This window comes from Pseudorca crassidens, chromosome 20 (assembly GCF_039906515.1).
Source record: "Pseudorca crassidens isolate mPseCra1 chromosome 20, mPseCra1.hap1, whole genome shotgun sequence".
Classification (NCBI taxonomy): domain Eukaryota; kingdom Metazoa; phylum Chordata; class Mammalia; order Artiodactyla; family Delphinidae; genus Pseudorca; species Pseudorca crassidens.
In genome coordinates this window covers 50,496,222-50,516,397 of record NC_090315.1, presented here as the reverse complement: position 1 = coordinate 50,516,397, position 20,176 = coordinate 50,496,222, and the positions used below count along the sequence as shown (strand labels likewise).

Below are 20,176 nucleotides of genomic sequence, written 5' to 3'. Positions count from 1 at the left end.
ACCAGTCAGTGTCAATATTCCCTTTCCTTCCTTCCATCCATCCATCCTTCCTGCCTCCCTCCCTCCCTTCCTCCCTTTCTTTCTCACTCTCTCTCTCTTTCTCTCTTTCCCTTTTAACTGCCTGGCAGTGAAGAATATTTTTGGCAAAGTGTTGTGCTAGGGATACAGAGAAGGAAGAAAAGGGTATCTGTCCTCAAAGGACTGAAATCCTAGTGGGGAAAGAGAAGTGCCCCTACAACTAACTCTGTAACAAGTTTTTCTTAGTTGTTAATCTGGAGCAGTCATCTCTAGCCCAGTTAAAGAGTGACTTGGCTTGTGTACACCCCTATCTGCTCTTTCATCACAGGTCACCACAGTTCACAGCAGAGCTTCCCCATATTACTCCTCCGTAGGACTGCCTCTTAAAGGCAATAGTTTACTGTTTCTTTGTGGGCCAGTATGCCTTTCCCCAGCTCTAGTAGACATTCTGCCACCCCTCAGGTAGTGGAAGCAGTAACGGCTTTATATCCTGTGTTCCTTCAGCAAGCCTCAGGAGAGGGTGGTAATGATAGTTATCGTTTGGTGAACCCCCACCATGGCTGCTTCATGTATATCGTCTCTAATCCTAGGGAATTGTTTTATTTTACAGATAAAGAAACAGGTTTAGATAGGTTTGTTCATTTGCCCAAAGTAATAAGAGGCAGAAACCAGATTCCCACCCAGGTTTATCTGAGTCCAAAGTCTGAGCTCCTTCCACTCTATCATGATGCTTTTCCAAGGAGATGGAAGTGAAGAAGGAAAGATAAACAAGGGTGGCAAATAGGTTTCCTGACACCTAATAATACTAATCTGGTTATCATATTGCCATGAAGCTCTGTGGAGATTCAGAAGGAAAGAAGGAAAGAAGTGATTGATTACTGATGTCTGCTGTGGTTGCGGGAGGAGGGACCATGGACATGTTGTGAGGTGCCTGTTGTTCCCACAATAGGCAGGAATTTTCCCTTTGTATATTTGCTCTGGCAGTTTTCTAAATGGAGGCTTTCGTTCTGTCTGGACTTTAAATATTCTTTGAGAAACAGGAATTACATGAAGGCTAAGATCCACATTTAACTCTTATACAGTTGGCTCTCCGTATCCACAGGTTCGAAAATATGCAGAAAAAAGATTCCAGAAAGTTCCAATAAACAAAACTTGAATTTGCTTAGGGCCAGCAACTATTTACATAGCATTTACATTGTATTAGGTATTAAGTAATCTAGAGATGATTTAAAGTATTCAGGAGGATGTGTATAGGTTATATACATATACTCTGCCATTTTATATAAAGGACTTGATCATCCACGGATTTTGGTATCCAAAGAAGGTCCTGGAACCATTCCCTTATACTGAAGGACAACTGTATATTTAAACAGTTAATGTTTTATATTACTTCATTGGAGACATGATTGGTATAATTAAGATTCTTTAGAGTGGGTTTTTATGGTAGTTTCTGTGGAAATTCTTCTTTTAGACATAAAAATTAGTTATAGTAGAGGGTATAAGCATTCTACTTCAATTAAAATAGTCTCTTCTGTTCCCAGAAAGAGGCATAGGACAGAGATTCAGTAAAATGATAAAAATCTTCAAAACTGAAAAAAGAAAGAAAGAAAGGTTTAAGAACTTTGTTGGTAAGGAATTTTTAAATTATTATCTCTCTAATAGCATGGTCCATTTTTTTTCTTTTTTTAGCCCAGCTTCAATAATTAACCATTAGTACCCAGTCTTACTTCGTCTGTACCCCTGTCTAGGCTCATCATATTATTTTGAAGCATATCTCAGATATGTGAGTTTACTCATAAATATTATTTTATATATATCTCTAAAATAAAAATATTTACCGATAAATATTTCAATATGTTTCTCTTCTTTTTAAACAGAATCATAATACCATGTCACACCTGAAAAAAGTAAGTGTTTTCATAATATTACCAAATATTCGATCATTGTTTAAATATCCAGTTTGTCTCATATGTTCTAGTTTGTTTGAATCAGGATTCAGTAAGGTTCAGGCATGATAATTGGTTGATATATCTCTTAGTCCCTTTTATTTTATTTTATTTTTAAAATAAATTTATTTATTTGTTTTTAATTTGTGGCTGCGTTGGGTCTTCATTGCTGTGTGTGGGCTTTCTCTAGTTGCGGCAAGCGGGGGCTGCTTTTTGTTACGGTGCACGGGCTTCTCATTGTGGTGGCTTCTCTTGTTGTGGAGCACAGGCTCTAGGCGTGTGGGCTTCAGTAGTTGTGGCACACGGGCTCAGTAGTTACAGCATGCGGGCTCTAGAGCGCAGACTCAGTAGTTATGGCGCACAGGCTTAGTGGCTCCACGGCATGTGGGATCTTCCCGGACCAGGGCTCAAACCCATGTCCCCTGCATTGGCAGGCAGATTCTTAACCACTGCTCTTCTTAGTCCCTTTTAATCTTTAGGTCTCCATTCCATCTATTTTTCTTATGTTTTTGTTGAAGAAACTAGTTTGTCCTGTAGAGTTTCCCACATCCTGTTTTATATTCAAAACTGTATCAGAGTGATGTTGTATTAGGAGACACATAATGTCTGGCTTTCTCTTTTTATGGTGTTATGATCCTAGATCCTAGATCCATCCACGATTGCAAACTGGAGACTGTTTTAGTCCATTCAGGCTGCTGTGACAGATTACTATACACTGGGTGGCTTATAAACATTTCTGGAGGCTGGGAATCCTAAGACGAAGACTCGGGCAGGTTCAATATCTGGTGAGAACCCGCTTCCTGGCTCATGGACAGATGTCTTCTCACTGTCCTCTCACAATGGAAGAGGTAAGGGAGTTCCCTAGGGCCTCCTTTTTTAAGTACACTAATAATCCCATTTGTGAGGGCTTCACCCTCATGACCTAATCATCTCCCAAAAGCCCCACCTCCAAATACCAACACACTGGGATTGTTTCAGTGTGCATTGGAGAGAGCAGGGAGACAAAGTCAACCTATAGCAGTGACGGTGTCATTCTCTCTTCATTTATTAGCTGTAATACTCATATACATATCAACTCTTCCTCATCTGTTTGGTCCCAATTCATATAGGAAAGACAGGATAAATGCTTGTTTCTTTTTTATGTACCCATTTTCAGTATGAGTTGATTCACTAACATCTTCCAGTTAAATACAAATTAGTATTTTTTATTGTGAACTCATGAATTTAAACATTTGATATTATTTCAAATCAATCAAGGGTATTACAGTCATTACCCTTATTGATTCCCACATTGTTTCATCTGGTCAGTGAGTACTTCTTCAAGTAAGGTCACAAGTCCTTTTGACAATAACCCTAATACTCTTTGATAGCTTCCGGGTTATCTGGTATGACAAAATATCCCAGGCTCATTTTGTACATTTGCCACAGACCTGGTGTAGGTTATCTAACCTAGGACCCCTGTTGCCTTTTAGTGGGAAGCATTATTTCAAGACACTAGGGATAAGGAATGTTAGTTGCTAGTGTTACAAAACAAAATTCAGCAGAGTAAATTTGAAGATCTTAATGACTTTATTAAGCAATTCATGAATCAAGCAGCATCCCATCTACCAAATATTGATAGAAAGGTGCTCCTTACAAAATGGAAAGTTTTTATAAGCAGAAAGAGGGTGGAACAAGGAAATTTAAAAACTGGATTTTTTCAGGTAAGGTATACCTTCCTTTAGGGGAAGGCAGGGCATTTTAGGTAGATTACCTCTCTAGTGCTGACTAAGAAATTTCAGACTGGTTGGTTTATAATTCCACTCCTGGGAGAGGTGAAACTGCAGTTACGTTAGTAGTTTTAAGTTTTTATGGGGCTTAGCATAAGTGACTCCATTTTGGGTCTGTTGTTTCTTTTTAGCACTACTGAGTTGGTCGTTGTCCCAAGGACTTTTCAGTACACAAAGAGTTTTGTTTTGTTTTATTTTTATTTCCTTTCTGTAAAGGCAGTACTGCTCCGTCTGAAACAAATTTAGGACTCTCGGGTTATCTTAAATCTGAAACTTTTATCTTCTTAAACTGAGAACAAACAGCAGGATTGATAGAATATCACTCAAATACCCATTTGCTTTATTTCACAATGTACACATAATAGTCTTAGTACCACCACCAAGTGGGATTAGTACAAATAGTGTAAGTTAGGTTTTTTGTTTTGTTTTTGCAGTTTTTTTTGTCCTTAGGGTATATTTCACTTGAAATGTATAGCTAAATTACTGTGATGTAAAGTCACCTGGAATAGTATTTCTTTTTGTGATGCTACCAAGTAGATACATATTAAGTTCATTTGTTTTATTTCATTTTTAGTTTTTAGAGATTGCTTTTGTTTCTACTTAAATTTTATTTTGTACTTAATGCAAAATCTATAAAAGCAAATTTTCAAATAAGTTCAATTTCTGTCTCTATTCCCTCTACCTATTCTCTCTTTATAGTATAAGTAATCTTTTTTTAATGATTTATCCTTCCATTGACAAAAAAAGATACATTTATTTCTCTTTACTTAGATTAACACACACATAGTATCCTATATACAGTTTTCTCTGCCTTGCATTTTTACTTAGTACATTCTGGAGATCACTTGATAGTAGTACTTAGAGAGTTTCCTCTTTCATTTTTTTCAGATGCAAGGTATTTCATCGTATGAATGTACCAGAGTTTATTCAGTTAATTTTGTTCATTAAACATTTGGGTTGTTTCTAGTCTTCTGGGTTTTTTGTTTGTTTGTTTTAATCTTTTTATTTAGCTTCATTGGGTCTCCATTGGGGCACGGAGGCTTCTCTGTAGTTGTGATGAGAAGGTTCTAGAACGTGCAGGCTTAGTTGCCCTGTGGCATGTGGGATCCTAGTTCCCCGACTAGGGATTGAACACACGTCCCTTGCACTGGAAGGCGGACTCTTAACCACTGGGCCACTAGGGAAGTCCCTCTAGTCTTCTGTTATTATAAAAGAGTCCCACAATGAATAGTTTTATGCATATGTGTTTTCGTGGTTTCTGGCAAGGATTTCTACATGATTTAAGGCTATCCTTGCTTAAGTTGCATCCAATTAAATGTCTGCAATAATTTTAAAATAACATTTAGTTAAAAACTTGCAGTGCATAATTATTCATTAGGGACATGGAAATCAAACCACAGTGAGATACCACTTCACACCTATTAGTATGGCTATAATCAAAAAGATGGAAATAAATGTTGGTGAGGGTGTGGAGAAATTGAAACCCTTGTATGTTACTGGTGGGATACAGCATGCTATAAATGCTTTGGAAAAGATTTTGACAGTTCCTCAAAAAGTTAAACATAAACTTACCATTTAAACCTACAGTTCTGTTCCAAAATATATACTCAAGAAAGCTGAAAACAATATGTCCACACAAAAACGTACACAAATGTTCATAGCAGCATTATCATGGTACCCAAAAAGTGGAAACAACCCAATGTCCATCAACTGATGAACAGATAAACAAAACGTACATCCATTCTGGGGTGTTTTCCAACACCAACCAATACTGTGATTCTCCAGACACCACCTAAGTGTTAATCAGTTTAATTCAGTTCTGCCACTGCCCGGAGTTAATGTACACCTCACAGCATAAGGGCTCAGTCCCATAAGAATAGCCCCCCTTGAGATACCAAGTGCAAAACCCGGGCTATCCATGCTTCTGACTAAATAATTATAAATCAGGGACTTCCCTGGTGGCACAGTGGTTAAGAATCCGTCTGCCAGTGCAGGGGACACGAGTTCGAGCCCTGGTCCAGAAAGATCCCACATGCCACAGAGCAACTAAGCCCGTGCGCCACTACTACTGAGCTTGCGCTCTAGAGCCTGCGAGCCACAACTGCTGAAGCCCGAGTGCCTAGAACCCGTGCTCTGCAGCAAGAGAAGCCACCACAGTGAGAAGCCCGCGTACCGCAACAAAGAGTAGCCCTCACTCACCGCAACTAGAGAAAGCCCATGCGCAGCAACGAAGACCCAACTCAGCCAAAAATAAATAAATTTATTTTTTTAAAAAGATTTTTTAAAAAAATTATAAATCAGGGGTTACATGACCCCCTCCTAAAGTTTAGTAATTGGCTAGGATGGCTCACAGAACTCAGGAAAGCATTTTACTTATGTTGACCAGTTTAGTATTAAGAGTACAACTCAGAAACAGCCAAATGGAAGAGATGCATAGGGTAAGGTATTGGGAGCACTCGCCCAACACCTCAGTGTGTTTACTAACCCAGAAGCTCATCACATTTTGCTCTTTAGAGGTTTTTATAGAGCTTCATCTCTGTCCCTCCTCCCCTTCCCAGAGGTCGATGGCCTCTAACCATTTGGTCTTTCTTGTGACCAGCTCAGTCCTGAAGCTATCTGTGGGCACTATCCTAAGTCACCTCGTTTAGCATAAACTCCAGTGTGAACATAAGGAGCTCTTGCTATGAATAACAAAAGATGCTGTTAGCACTCAGGAAATCCCAAGGGGTTTGGGAGCTGTGTTCCAGGAAACTGGGGCCAAATACATTTCTTATTATACTGTATCCATACAGTGGAATATTAATCACTTGTGAAAAACAATAAAGGAGTGAAGTATACTCAACAAACTAAGAACAGAAGGGAACTTCCTCAACCCAATAAAAGGGCATCTATGAAAAACGAAACCACAGCTAACATCATACTTAATCATGAAAGACTGGCTGTTTTCCCCCTAAGATAGGAAGAAGTCAAGGATGTCCCCTCATGCTATTTCTATTTGGCATTGTGTTGGAGGTTCTAGCCAGGGCACTTAGACAAGAAAATGAAGTAAGAGGCAACCAAATTGGAAAGAAAGAAGTTAAATCTCTATTCACAAATGACATGATCTTTTATATAGAAAATCCTCATTAATCATCTAAAAACTATGAGAAGTAGTAGACAGATTCATCAAGGTTGCAGGATACAAATCAGTATACTACAAAAATCAATTGTATTTCAATAAATTAGCAATGGACAATCCAAAAACAAAATGAAGAAGACAATTCTACTTACAAAAGCATCTAAAAGAGTAAAATACTTAGGAGTAAATTTAACAAAAGATGTTTAAGACTTGTACACTGAAATCTATAAAATATTATTGAAAGAAATTAAAGATCTAAATAAATGGAAAGACATCCGTTTTCATTGATTGGGAGACTTCATATTGTTAAGGTGGCTGTACTCCCAAAATTGATCTACAGATTCAGTGCAACTCCTGTCAGAATCCCAGCTGGCTTCTTTATAGAAATTGATAAGCTGATTCTAAAAATCATATGGAAACTTAAGGGACCCACAATAGCCAAAACAGTTTTGAAAAAGAACAGCAAAGTTGAAGGACTCGCATTTCCCAACTTCAAAACTTAATACGGGGGCTTCCCTGGTGGCGCAGTGGTTGAGAATCTGCCTGCCAATGCAGGGGACACGGGTTCGAGCCCTGGTCTGGGAAGATCCCACATGCCGCGGAGCAACTAGGCCCGTGAGCCACAATTACTGAGCCTGCGCGTCTGGAGCCTGTGCTCCGCAACAAGAGAGGCCGCGATAGTGAGTGGCCCCCGCTTGCCGCAACTAGAGAAAGCCCTCGCACAGAAACGAAGACCCAACACAGCCATAAATAAATAAATAAATAAAAATTTAAAAAAAAATTTATAAAAAAAAAAACACAACTTAGTACAGGGACTTCCCTGGTGGTCCAGTGGTTAAGAATCCTCCTTCCAATGCAGGGTACATGGGTTTGATCCCTGGTCAGGGAACTAGGATCCCGCATGCCACGGGGCAACTAAGCCTGTGTGCCGCAGCTACTGAGCCCGCATGCTCTGGGGCCTGTGAGCCGCAGCTACTGAGCCTGTGCACACTGGAGCTCGTGCGCCACAACTACTGAGTCCTGCGCACCCTAGAGCCCGAGTGCCACAACTAGAGAGAAGCCCACATGCTGCAACAAAAGATTCCGCATGCTGCAGTGAACATCCTGTATGCCGCAACTAAGATCCAACACAGCCAAATAAATAAATACATAAATAAATAAATTTTTTTAAAAACTTACTACAAAGCTACAGTAGTCAAGACATTGTGGTACTGGCATAAGGACAGATGTATAGATCAGTGGAATTGAATTGAGAGTTCAGAAATACACCCTCACATTTATAGTCAATTGATTTTTGGCCAGAATGCCAAGACAGCTACATGGGGAAGGTGTAATCACTTTGACAGATGGTACCGGGACAATTGGATATCTCTTGTCCATACAAGTACATATTCATAGCAGCCAAAGGGTGGAAACAATCCAAATGTCTATCAACTGATGAATGGATAAATAAAATGTGTAAAACCCATACAATGGAATATTATTTGGCCTTGAAAATGAGTACAGTACTGATTTGGGCTACAACGTAGATGAACATTGAAAACTTTGTGGTAAATGAAAGAAGCCAAATACAAAAGACCACATATTGTATGATTCTACTTATATGAAATGTCCAGAATAAGCAGTTATAGAAACAAAGTAGGTTAAAGGTTGTCTGCGGCTGGACAGGATAAGGAAGGACGGGTGACTGCTAATGGGTACAGGGTTTCGTTTGGGTTTCTTTTTTGGCAGGGGGAGGGTCAATGGAAATGTTGTAGAATTAGATAGTGATGGTTATACAGCTTTGTGTCTTTACTAGTAACCACGGAAAGGTACACTTTAAAAGAGTACATCTTTTGACATGCACATTATATCTCAATATCAAAAAAAGAGCTTGCAGTAAATTATTACCTCGGTAAAGGTTTTTTGTTTGTTTTTTTTGTTTGTTTGTTTGTTTTTGGCTGCGTTGGGTCTTCATTGCTGCGCACAGGCTTTTTCTCTAGTTGCAGTGAGCGGGAGCTGCTCTTTGTTGCGGTTTGCGGGCTTCTCACTGCAGTGGCTTCTCTTGTTGCAGAACACGAGCTCTAGGCTCACGGGCTTCAGTAGTTGCAGCACGCAGGCTCAGCAGTTATGGCTTGCGGGCTCTAGAGCACAAGTTCAGTAGTTGTGGCACATTGGCTTAGTTTGCTCCGCGGCACGTGGGATCTTCCCGGACCAGGGCTCAAACCCGTGTCCCCTGCATTGGCAGACAGATTCTTAACTACTGTGCCACCAGGGAAGTCCCCTCAGTAAAGCTTTTTTTAATATATAAATTTATTTATTTTATTTATGGCTGTATTGGGTCCTCATTGCTGCGTGCAGGCTCTCTCTAGTTGCAGCAAGCGGGGGCTATTCTTTGTTGTGGTGTGCAGGCTTCTCATTGTGGTGGCTTCTCTTGCTGCAGAGCATGGGCTCTAGGCATGTGGGCTTCAGTAGTTGCAGCACGTGGGCTCAGTAGCTGTGGCTTGTGGGCTCTAGAGGCTCAATTGTTGTGCCGCACAGGCTTAGTTGCTCCGCGGCATGTGGGATCTTCCAGGATCAGGGCTCAAACTTGTGTCCTCTGCATTGGCAGGCGGATTCTTAACTGCTGTGCCACCAGGGAAGTCCCACGCTCAGTAAAGTTTTAATGAAGGTAAGCCAAAAAGGAAAAAACAATGTACAGTTTACTCCAGTCTTCCACTTGTTCATGTTAGATGAGCATTTCTTTCCCACTTAAGACAAGACAGTGACCACCAAAGCAGAGTTGAAGAAATTTTAGGCTTTGGGCTTAAATTGTTGTTGTTATTTAATTTTTATTTTGAAATAATCTTAGATTTACAGAAGAGTTGTAAAGACAGTACAGAGTTTCCCTGAACCCTTCATCCAGCTTCCTGTAATATTAAAACATCTTACATAACCCTGATTCATTTATCAAAATTAAGAAATTAATCAAAAGTGAATGCTAATGAGTCAAAACATATCTGGAAGGATAAACAATAATAACAGATCATAAACTCAGTGTCATGTGAGTTTAGGGAAGTGGGAGAGTGAAGGAGAAAAGAATCATTTGTGTATGTCCATATGTATCTGTTCAAATATTACTTAGGAAAAAAATAGAAGGGTTTATAATACCAATTGAAAAATTTAGGAAATCACTGGTAGAATTTAAAACATAGGGACTTCTCTGGTGGTGCAGTGTTTAAGACTCCGCACTCCCAATGCAGGGGGCCTGGGTTCAATCCCTGGTTAGGGAGCTAGATATCACATGCGTGCTGCAACTAAGAGTTCGCATGCCACAACTAAGGAGCCCTCAGGCCACAACTGAGGTACCAGTGAGCTGCAACTAAGACCCGGCATAACCAAATAAATAAATAAATTTAAAACACACACACACACACACACACACACACACACGTTAGAAATTGATTAACAAATACAAATAAGAGAAAGAAATATGAGGATTGCCCATGAATTAAAAAAAAAAAAAGAAAGAAAACTTTAAGAAATTAACATTGGGGGCTTCCCTGGTGTCTCAGTGGTTGAGAATCCGCCTGCTAATGCAGGGGACACGGGTTGGAGCCCTGGTCCGGGAAGATCTCACATGCCACGGAGCAACCAAACTGATGTGCCACAACTACTGAGCCCGCATGCCACAACTACTGAAGCCTGCACTCCTAGAGTCCATGCTCCACAACAAGAGAAACCACCTAAGTGAGAAGACCACACACCGCGACAAAGAGTAGCCCCCGCTCGCTGCAACTAGAGGAAGCCCGCAAACAGCAACAAAGACCCAATGCAGCCAATAAATAAATAAATAAATAAATTTATAGAGGAAAAAGGAAAGACGTTAACATTGGCATACGATTAACTAAGAAACAGACATTATTTGGATTTCACCAGTTTTCCCACTAATGTCCCTTCTTTGTTCCAGAATCCAAACCTTGATTCTACCTTGCAGTTAGTTGCCATCTCTACACAGTCTCCTCTAATCTGTGACAGCTTCTAAGTCTTTATTTTTCTTGAGCTTGACACTTCTGAAGAGTATTGATCAGGTATTTTGTAGAGTGTCCCTCCATTTGAGTTCTCTTCATGATGAGACTGGGATTATGGATGTTTGGAAAGACTGCCAGAGAGGAAACGTGCCCTTCTTATCACACGTGGTATCAACTTGTTGCTAGTGATGTTAACTTTGATCATTTGGTTAAAGGAGAGTCTGCCAGGTTTCTCTACTGTAAAGTTGCTATTTTTTTCTCTTTCTCCTTTTTTTTTTTTTTGCGGTACACGGGCCTCTCACTGTTGTGGCCTCTCCCGTTGCGGAGCATAGGCTCCAGATGCACAGGCTCAGCGGCCATGGCTCATGGACCCAGCCGCTCCACGGCATGTGGGATCTTCCCGGACTGGGACACGAACCCGTGTCCCCTGCATCGGCAGGCGGACTCTCAACCGCTGCGCTACCAGGGAAGCCCTCTTTATCTTTTTTATTTTATTTTATTTTTATTGCTTTGTTCTTTTCAGTTTTTCCAAGTCACTTTGGATTTGTGTTCTATTGATTAACAAAGGAATACTGACACCTGTTACTGAACTTGAGCTCCCAAAATGCATTGTGGCACCAACTACTTGCTGTTTACTCAGGAAGGATAGATGAGACCATCCGCATTTTTCCAAGAAAAGCTCAGTCACTTTTTGGGGGTGGGGTGGGGAAGTCCTGATGACTGACTGGATTTTCAAGTCTTTATTAGGCAGCAAAATACTACCTCAGAAGAGAGGAATGGAGCAGGGTTATTTCCAGAGTTTGGATGGCATACCAATCTCTTTCATAGGGAGTGTTGACTCTTTTTTTTGAGTGGAAGTTTTTAGAGTTATCTTGGAACATCAAAGTATGCACCGTGTAGAATATCTAGAAATCTTGTAGTTTATTCTTACTTCCTTCATTCCTATCTGTACATTTGCTACTATGTGCAGTAGGGCATGTACTCCAAGAGAACTTTGGCAAATTAAAATTCCTGGTCCTTGGGCTACTTAATTTACATTTCACCAGGAGCTTTCATGTCAGAATCCAGGGCATAATCTCACTACCATTCTGTTCTTAACACTAGACAGGTACTAGTAAGCACTGTGTACAGCGGAATTTAAGCAAGGCGAGTCCTCATGGGAGATGCATTGTGAACACTGAACCTTTACATTTGAGCTATCATTCAGTGTTGCTCACACTATCATCCATTTCTGTTATTTTTCTCTTAATGGACATTTCCGCTTTCTTCTTGGGTGGAAACCCGGAAGCCTCCAGACCTCATCGCAAGAAGGCCTTGATTATTCCCTGGTGCAGCTTCAGTGCAGTCACTGATTACTTGACCAGGTCTTGTGGCAGCTGGACACCAACTTAGGACCAAATAACGTGTGTCTTAAAGAGATCTAACAGTTCCCAAGATTTTAAAGTTCACTCTGTCACATTCCTTATATTCCTACTTCCACATTAGTCTACCTCAAACCAGTCACAAGAGGGACAAATGATTTTAATCTCCTATTACCAAACTCTCTCACAGCTTTTAGGGATATTCTTTGTAAATTATATTGCTCCTGGGCTCTTCTTAAAGATCATTATTTTCATTCAGAGATTTACTTTGAGTAGTCTTTCATTCAGCTTTCCTTTTTTTGCTATTCTTCTCATGTGAATATATGTCTACTATAAAACATCATCTGTACATGAGCTATAATATGATTGTTTGGTTCTGAATTGTATCATTAATGTTATAGGTATTTTTCTAATAGGCATTCTCTCCATGATTTTGTTTTCTAAAGTAATTAAAGTGGTTTAAGTCCTGATTCCTCTGTTTACTTATTGAGGTGAAATTCATGTAACATAAAATGAGACATCTTAAAGCATACAATTCAGTGGTATTTAGTACATTCTCATTTTTGTGCAGTCATCACCCTGATTCCTTTTTATGTTTGTGTATAGCAATGAAAAACCTTATATAGGCCCCAAAAGCCTTGTATATACTGACAGGGCAAACTTTTCATTGGCTTCAGAATTTGTGCGCCCCTGCTGGAGGTTAGTTAGTTTCCTCCAACAGCGAAGCAGTGGTCCATTGGGTTTTGTTTGTTTTTTGCGGTACGCAGCCCTCTCACTATTGTGGCTTCTCCCGTTCCGGAGCACAGGCTCTGGACGCGCAGGCTCAGCGGCCATGGCTCACGGGCCTAGCCACTCCGCGGCATGTGGGATCTTCCTGGACCGGGGCACAAACCTGTGTCCCCTGCGTTGTCAGGCGGATTCTTAAGCACTGCGCCAGCAGGGAAGCCCCCTTACTGAGATTCTTGAAATGTCCTTATAATTAAACAAATGCTTTTTTAAAATTCTGCAGAAAATGTCGCACACTCATCTGTTGCCCAGTCTACACAAATATCAAATCATCCACCGAATTATTCCCTTTTCTTTGCCTTCTTAGGAAATTAACCTTGCATGAGCTGATCTTTCATTGATTAACGATTTAAAGTGATATAGCAGGAAGTAGTAGGGTTAGTCAATATTAGGATATTGATGATTTTTAGCTCATCAGGCCACCTTTGAGAATTCTACTTAGCGTATGTACTAGTTAAGGCAGTTCCAAAGCTTATTGCTTAGTGTCTATTTGGAAGCTTTTAAAATAATTGAACTAGTGATGAAGTCATGAACTCCCTCCCAGGCTTTCCTCATGTGCTCTGGGGCCTCATTCTTCCTTCAAGACTGTGGGAATTGCCCCAGCTGTTTTGTCATATACATATATTTTCTCTAAAATTCCTTTCCTTCTGGGAACAGTTCCATTAGCATTTGCTTCCCATCTACATGATGCGGATCGGCGCCTTTTTTGCTGGAGAAAAATGGAGTCAACACATTAGTGTGAAGGAATTGTAGCCAGGCTGTACCCAGGCCACGTGAGGACTGCTCAAAGGTAGAATCCTCAACAAAGGAACTGTCATGAAACAAGAGAGAACATGTGCACACAGAGAAAACTGGCTATCTAGTGCCACCCTTGTTTTGTTCTCTAACCAGCTAAAATGTGAAAGGGTTTTGCTGAATGTTATTTAGAAATGTTTAGTATCATGCAGTAGATTCTAAATTCAGTCTAGAGACTTTTTTGTTCTCTCAAGCGAGTCTCCATCTTCCCAAGAACAACCAGAAGTTAGAGCTCATAGGGAATGTTCACTGATGGACCAGATGTTAAATCTTGTATGTTTCCAAGGAGCTCAGTGCGCTGTGTCAGGGAGACTGCTGTCGTCGTTGCAGCAGAGCTGCTTCCTGGGATGGAAGGAGTGCTGTTTCACCTCTGGCAGGGCTTCTCAGCCCCTGCTCCCCTCACACTTGGGCTGGATAGTCCTTTGTTGTGGAGAACTGTCCTGTACATTGCAGGCTGTTAAGCAGCATCCCCAGCCTCTGCCCCCTAGGTGCCAGTCATACCTCTTCCTCTCTCCCCAAGTTATGACTACCCCGATGTCTCCACACATTGCTAAGTGTTCCCTGGGGGCAAAATTGCCCATGATTGAGAGTCACTGATCTTAGGTTTCTTCCAAAGGCAAGATGAGGTTCCTGACTCTTAACCAAACCACCTAACCGCAAAGTGTTTTTTCTTCTTCTCCCAAGTAAGAGCCTAGAGAAAGAATTCTTCTGCTTTCATGTGCAGATAGAGAAACAGGCACTCTGATACCATAGGAATCGGTCAGAACCTGAACTGCATTTGGCGTTGGCAGCCACTCGGGATGGCAACTGATGAGCCAGCAGTGACCTCCTTACTACCTGCCCCTCTTGTTCTAATTAAACAAACTTTTACTGTCTTTCTGTTAATGAGTCAGCTGGTAAAGAAAACACTCTTCTTTTGCCAAAGCTTTTAGGAAGCAGAGACATAGCAGAGTTTTGTACACATAAGTTTCTGTTGTACTGACTTTTTCCTCCTGGGGAGTGGGGAAGGATATCAGTGAAAATAGAAGTGCCAGCATGGATGTGTAGCTATAGTGAGTAATGTTTTTCCAAAATCCAAGATTTTCTTCCCAAAAATAACAATTAGAAAGCACCACTATTCTCTACATTTTATAATAAAAAGTAAATTCTGATGTCAATAGAGGATTATAAAACCTCTAGTGCAGCTAACTCCACAAATTGGTCCTGGCAGTGGATTTTGTGGCAGCGTGCTAGCAACTGGGAACATCCTTGGCATGGCCTGTGATATTCAGGCACCTGAAGTGCGTATTTGAAGTGTTTAGCGTGGAATTTGTGTGCTGTACAAGTATTAGCAATTAAGAAAACGCCAGTAGAGTTTTAGAAATTAAAAAGACCGTGGGTTAGGGAGTTCAGAGAGGCTAAGGACTAGAGCAAAGTCCGAAGACCTAGAGCTTTTGATGCCTCCAGCCCGGTCTTTTCAGTTGTACCATACTGCCTTCCAGACTAGCTGCTGGAGAAGAGCAGTAGAACGAACACAGACGGGGAGCCTTAGAAATGGTGGCAGATGCAAAACGCTAGAGGTGGAGAGAAAGCACAACAGCTTTAACTCCTCCAGAAATGCTGTGGCTGCCTTTTCTTGGAGCTGTGGAAGGTATGTCAGCATTGCTGGTTCAGGGCTATGAGGGGAGGGTGAGAAATCAGGTCTTTTTTTCTTCCCCCTCTTCCCTGCTGCAACCTGCAGTTTGCAGCAAGCCTTCCCAAAGCTTAATTGCCAGAGCAGTGCCAAGTGCACAGAAGCTCTACTTACAGTTCCCCCACTGAGAGATTTTAGTTTGGAGTTTTGCTTTAAGCTCTCTGCTAATCCATCCAGTCACGTATTTTGGAGAGAAACTACCAGTCTTCTTTTGAGAGCACAATGATTGCTCAGTTTTTCATGGTTTTCTTCCTCAAAGTAGATGCCAACCTCAACGTTACAGAAGAAAGCCTTTCTGAACATTATAGCAAAACTAGTTGGGTTTCCATAGGGTTATTAATAGCTTTGAATCCATTGTGGGCTATGAACAGTAGTTCACAGTCAAGAACAGTAGCCACCGAAGAGAACTGTAGCTGATGGTATATGTGGTTCAGGTGGATGGGCAGGCAGTTACTGCTACAGCTTGCCTAATTTACAGATATTAACACTTACATAAAAATTCATTTAAAAACTAGTGCCTCGTTGGTGAAACCCAGTGAGGTTATACATAGCATCATTACAACGTAATTAACTGGGAACAAAAAAGCATTAGAAAGTGCTGTGGGACTTTCCACGCTTGCCCATTGTGCCTTTGAGCCAAATGTAACACCAGCCTGAGAAAAGAATAGTCATCATGAAAATATTTTCTTTCCTTCCAAGTCAGGAAACAGACTCACAATGGAGTCTACTTCTCCATTCTGAATTTTGAGATGTGCAGGAAACAACCAGCCATTACCAGCTGAGGTTTTCCTGCTGATAAATGAACCCTGAGGCCACAGTGACCTGTCTTGTTAATGAGTTAATGAAGAATCTGGTCCTTGCATTGACCCTCTCCTTAAAAGCTTTCTTTGGAGCTGAAATAACATTCCTCTAATTTATGAGTTAACTCTTTCTTACTTAGCAAATGAGAAAGAGAAGGGGAGGAAAGAACCACGTGGCAGAGAAGTGGAGAATCCACCAGGGGGCTTTGATTTCTGAAATTTTAAAATTTGAACATTAACTTCACTTGCAGATAGAAATATCATTTAAAGAAATATTTTCCTCTTATTGAAGAACCTTAATAGAAGTGGTCTTGTATTTTTTATGTTGCATTTTACCCCAAGGCAATGACATTTTATTGAAGGATTTCCCACCCATTACTCTGACAAGAAACTGCTTTGAATTGAGCAATGGAAGTATTTGATTTTTGTGTAAACATTTCAGTATAGGGAAAAGCAAAGGAATGTTTACTTCTGTAAGTAAATGTTATGAACCCAGCATTTATTAACGGAGGCAGATCCTGTCTTCAACTTATTGGAGAAAGAATAGTCTCCTTTAAATTAGGTTATCTTTAAGAGCCAGACATTATTTCTTCCTCCAAATTATTTTTTCTTTTAGTGATTGATTGTGATTGTTCTATGATTTGAAGGTTGTTGTAGATACCTCTGTTACAGGGTCATTTCTCAGCTTTGCAATTCTAGAAATGTGATTTTACTAGTTGATTAGATTCTGATGAACTGATTCATGACTCATTAGGCTAGTGTTACATTTGGTTTAGAAAACCAAAGTGCTTGTTGATTAACTTACAGTTATTATTTCATTAACCAGAAGAGTTTGTCCTATTGAGGCATCCCCAAACCAGTACCTGGAAAATCATAGAAAGTGATAGGAGGCTTTGTAAGGAGGTAAGCAAAGAAAAGAAAAGAGATCAATCGTCTTCTCCATATGCCACTTAGAGACTTCTAAGGAATCTCTCTTCTACTGTAAGGCATTTATCTGTCAGGTACTTGGTATTGGTGGTTCGTATTTAAACACTCTCTACCTGGTCAGTGCTAAATGGCCACTGCTAAGACGGCTCAGGATGGTAAATTGAACACATGCTGCCACACATTTGCCCCAAATTCCTAAATATATCAGAAAGATACATGTTTTTAACAATGTTGGAAAAAAAGAATGTTCTGGATAATCTGGAAGTTTGAGGAATTCCTGAAGGACAGAAGGCAGATGGAATCATATTAAAGGTAGAAACCGGAATCCAGAAGTCCTGAATGTCCCACCCCTCCCATGTAATTACTGGACACGGCTGTGGTGAATGGTTGCAGCATTTACACACTGGGGAGCTAGAACATCACTTGAACTAGCACAAATCAAGCCACAAAAAACCCAGAGTCATGAGAGAAGCTCCAGACTCAAGAAATTGAAAAGCTAACATTGGAGGCTCCAAATACTGTAAATAGAATGTAAAGGAGACTTAAAGGGAAGTATGTTTATACCCTGAAAGGAATAAAAAGAAAATATTTCGGGCTTCCCTGGTGGCTCAGTGGTTGAGAGTCCGCCTGCCGATGCAGGGGACGCGGGTTCGTGCCCCGATCCAGGAGGATCCCACATGCTGCGGAGCGGCTGGGCCCGTGAGCCATGGCCGCTGAGCCTGCGCGTCCGGAGCCTGTGCTCCGTGATGGGAGAGGCCACATCAGTGAGAGGCCCGCGTACCGCAAAAAAAAAAAAAAATTCATTCATGAAACTAGAACAGACTCTTATAGGAAAGAATGAATTTTATCTCCTAGATCTTGGAAATAAAACATGATTGTTTAGCTAGAACCTCATTAAAGGGACTCCATAGTCTAATAGATACAGCTAAAGAGAATTAGTAGTGAGCAGAGGAAAGAGCCAAAGAATTTTCCTAGGTTATAAAATCATAAAGAGATAGGCTGACAGAAAAGTAACCGTAACAAAGGGAGTCATTTCAGAAGTTTTGGGGTTCATAGAATATGAGTTCTGGGGGTAAGAGAGAAGAAATGGAGGGGGGAACAAATACCCAAAGAAATAACAGAAGAAAATTTCCCAAACAGAAGAAAATAAGACCCTTAGAATGAAAGGGCCCACTGTGAATATATCAAGTTAAGAGGGCTTACTTATATGTTTTACACATATAATTGAAGTCTCAGAAGACTAGGATAAGGAAAAATCCTAAAAGCTTCCAGATAGAGAAAACAGTCCAGCCTATAAAGAAGCAAGAATCGTGTTGGTATCAGAGTCTTATTGGCAACTCTGGATGCAAGAGGATGATGAAACAACATATTCATAGTTCTGAGAGAAAATACTGTAGAACCTAAGAGCCCATACCCAGGGAAGCTATCCCTCAGGTATTAAGGGCCAGTGAAGGCATTTTTCACGTGTGCAAGAACTCAGTTTCCTGCTCATGATTCCTATTTTATAGAATTACCAGAGGGATGTTGTCCAGAAAAATTAAAGGGGGAAACAAAAGAAGCATTGATAAAGGGGGAGAAAACTCAGCAGAAAATGCCTTAGGTCAGTAATCCGGAACTTGAGCAGCTGTATGCTCCTGACAGCAGTGACATCTGTAGACACAGGCAAAAGCAGCCGCCCAGAGCCCTCGGTCACGGTCTACTCTGACATCCACTGTGGATGCCACCACAAGTCCAGGCCTCCAGATTGCGCTCATCTTTAAGATTCTTATCCCCACCACGTCCCTCCCTATCCTTTCATACCTGCATGTAGTTTGAGCTCAGTGACCTCCCTTCAGTTTTGTAGGAGTGGAAAAACTCTCCCTTCTTCCCTCCTAGATCCTTTGGCTAGTCTAATAATTAAATTGACATAAGACTGATTAACAGGAGAAAAACAAATCTAATTTTGTATGTACCAGTGCCCCACAAAAATATGAGACTCAAAGAAGTGACCAAAACAGGAAGCTTTTATACCTTTTAGATAAAGAAACAATAAATTTGTGAAGAACTGACAAGACAAAAGGGTTTGGGCTTGGGGTAGTAAATTGGTGAAGAAGTAACAAGGTTGGTTTATTCAGCATTCTTGGCCCTGGATTCCCTATATCTGGTGAGAAGGATGCCCTCTACCCCTCTGGTACCTTTCCCGTGGGAGGTTATCTCCTGCTGATTACCGGGACAAAGGAGGATCAGTGTCCTTCTTTTACTGGCTATTTCTCAAGTACCTTTAATTCAAAATATCAATAGGCCAAAGTGGCATATTTTGGGGTGATACATTCCGAGCCCCTGCTGATTCAACTTCCTTGAAGAATAATCCCTTTACCTTATGCCTTCACTGAAACTGGGCCAAGTGGTCCCCTGGAAACACTGCTTCCCCTACAGCAACCTCAGGGGGCTGCTGTTTTTTCTCCTACACTTTTCATTTCCGAAAACCTGGAGTTGAAATAAATATCTTCCTTGTACCCCATCACTGCTTCCAAATTCTCTTTCCTCCTCCTTCCTGGATTTGCCATTGAAGTTAGTGGAAGTACTAAAGCATTTGAGCCAAGAACGGTAAGAGGAAATGATCAGAGAGTAGAACCTTTGAAGTAAAGGTTGTGGAGGTTTGTTGGATTGTCAGAGAAAGCCTATGCAAATAGGTGGCTGAGTTGGACTAAAGAGAAAGTTACCTGACTCTGAGAAATTTGAAAAATTGAGAGAACAAGTTTGGATCATCTGTGGATATTGAAATCATCTGATAGAGGCTAAGAACAAACAAGCTGTCAGTGACAAGGGAGTGACTGGAGAAGGCCGTAGCTGGTGACAATAAGGAGGGACAAGGGGCAGTAAAGCCTCAGGACCTGTGCTTCAAAGTAGGACAGTTTGCCCCCCCACCCAAAAAAAAAAAGCAGAAAGTTTAGAAGCAGCAGCTCCGCCATCTGTCCAGCGCCTGTACCTGTGGATCCTGCCCTTCCTAGTACCG

At 40.9% G+C, this 20,176-nt stretch overlaps 1 protein-coding gene and 1 long non-coding RNA gene across 4 annotated transcripts in view; both read left to right on the top strand.

Annotated features, from left to right (window-relative positions):
- CFDP1 (craniofacial development protein 1) overlaps positions 1–20,176 on the top strand; it is a 135,866-nt gene that overhangs the window by 84,324 nt on the left and 31,366 nt on the right. The window lies entirely within an intron of this gene.
- LOC137215078 (uncharacterized) overlaps positions 1–20,176 on the top strand; it is a 36,575-nt gene that overhangs the window by 12,481 nt on the left and 3,918 nt on the right. Inside the window, exon 2 of the long non-coding RNA XR_010939147.1 lies at positions 1,896–1,925. This is a non-coding gene — a long non-coding RNA (uncharacterized lncRNA). The remainder of the gene's footprint in view (positions 1–1,895; positions 1,926–20,176) is intronic.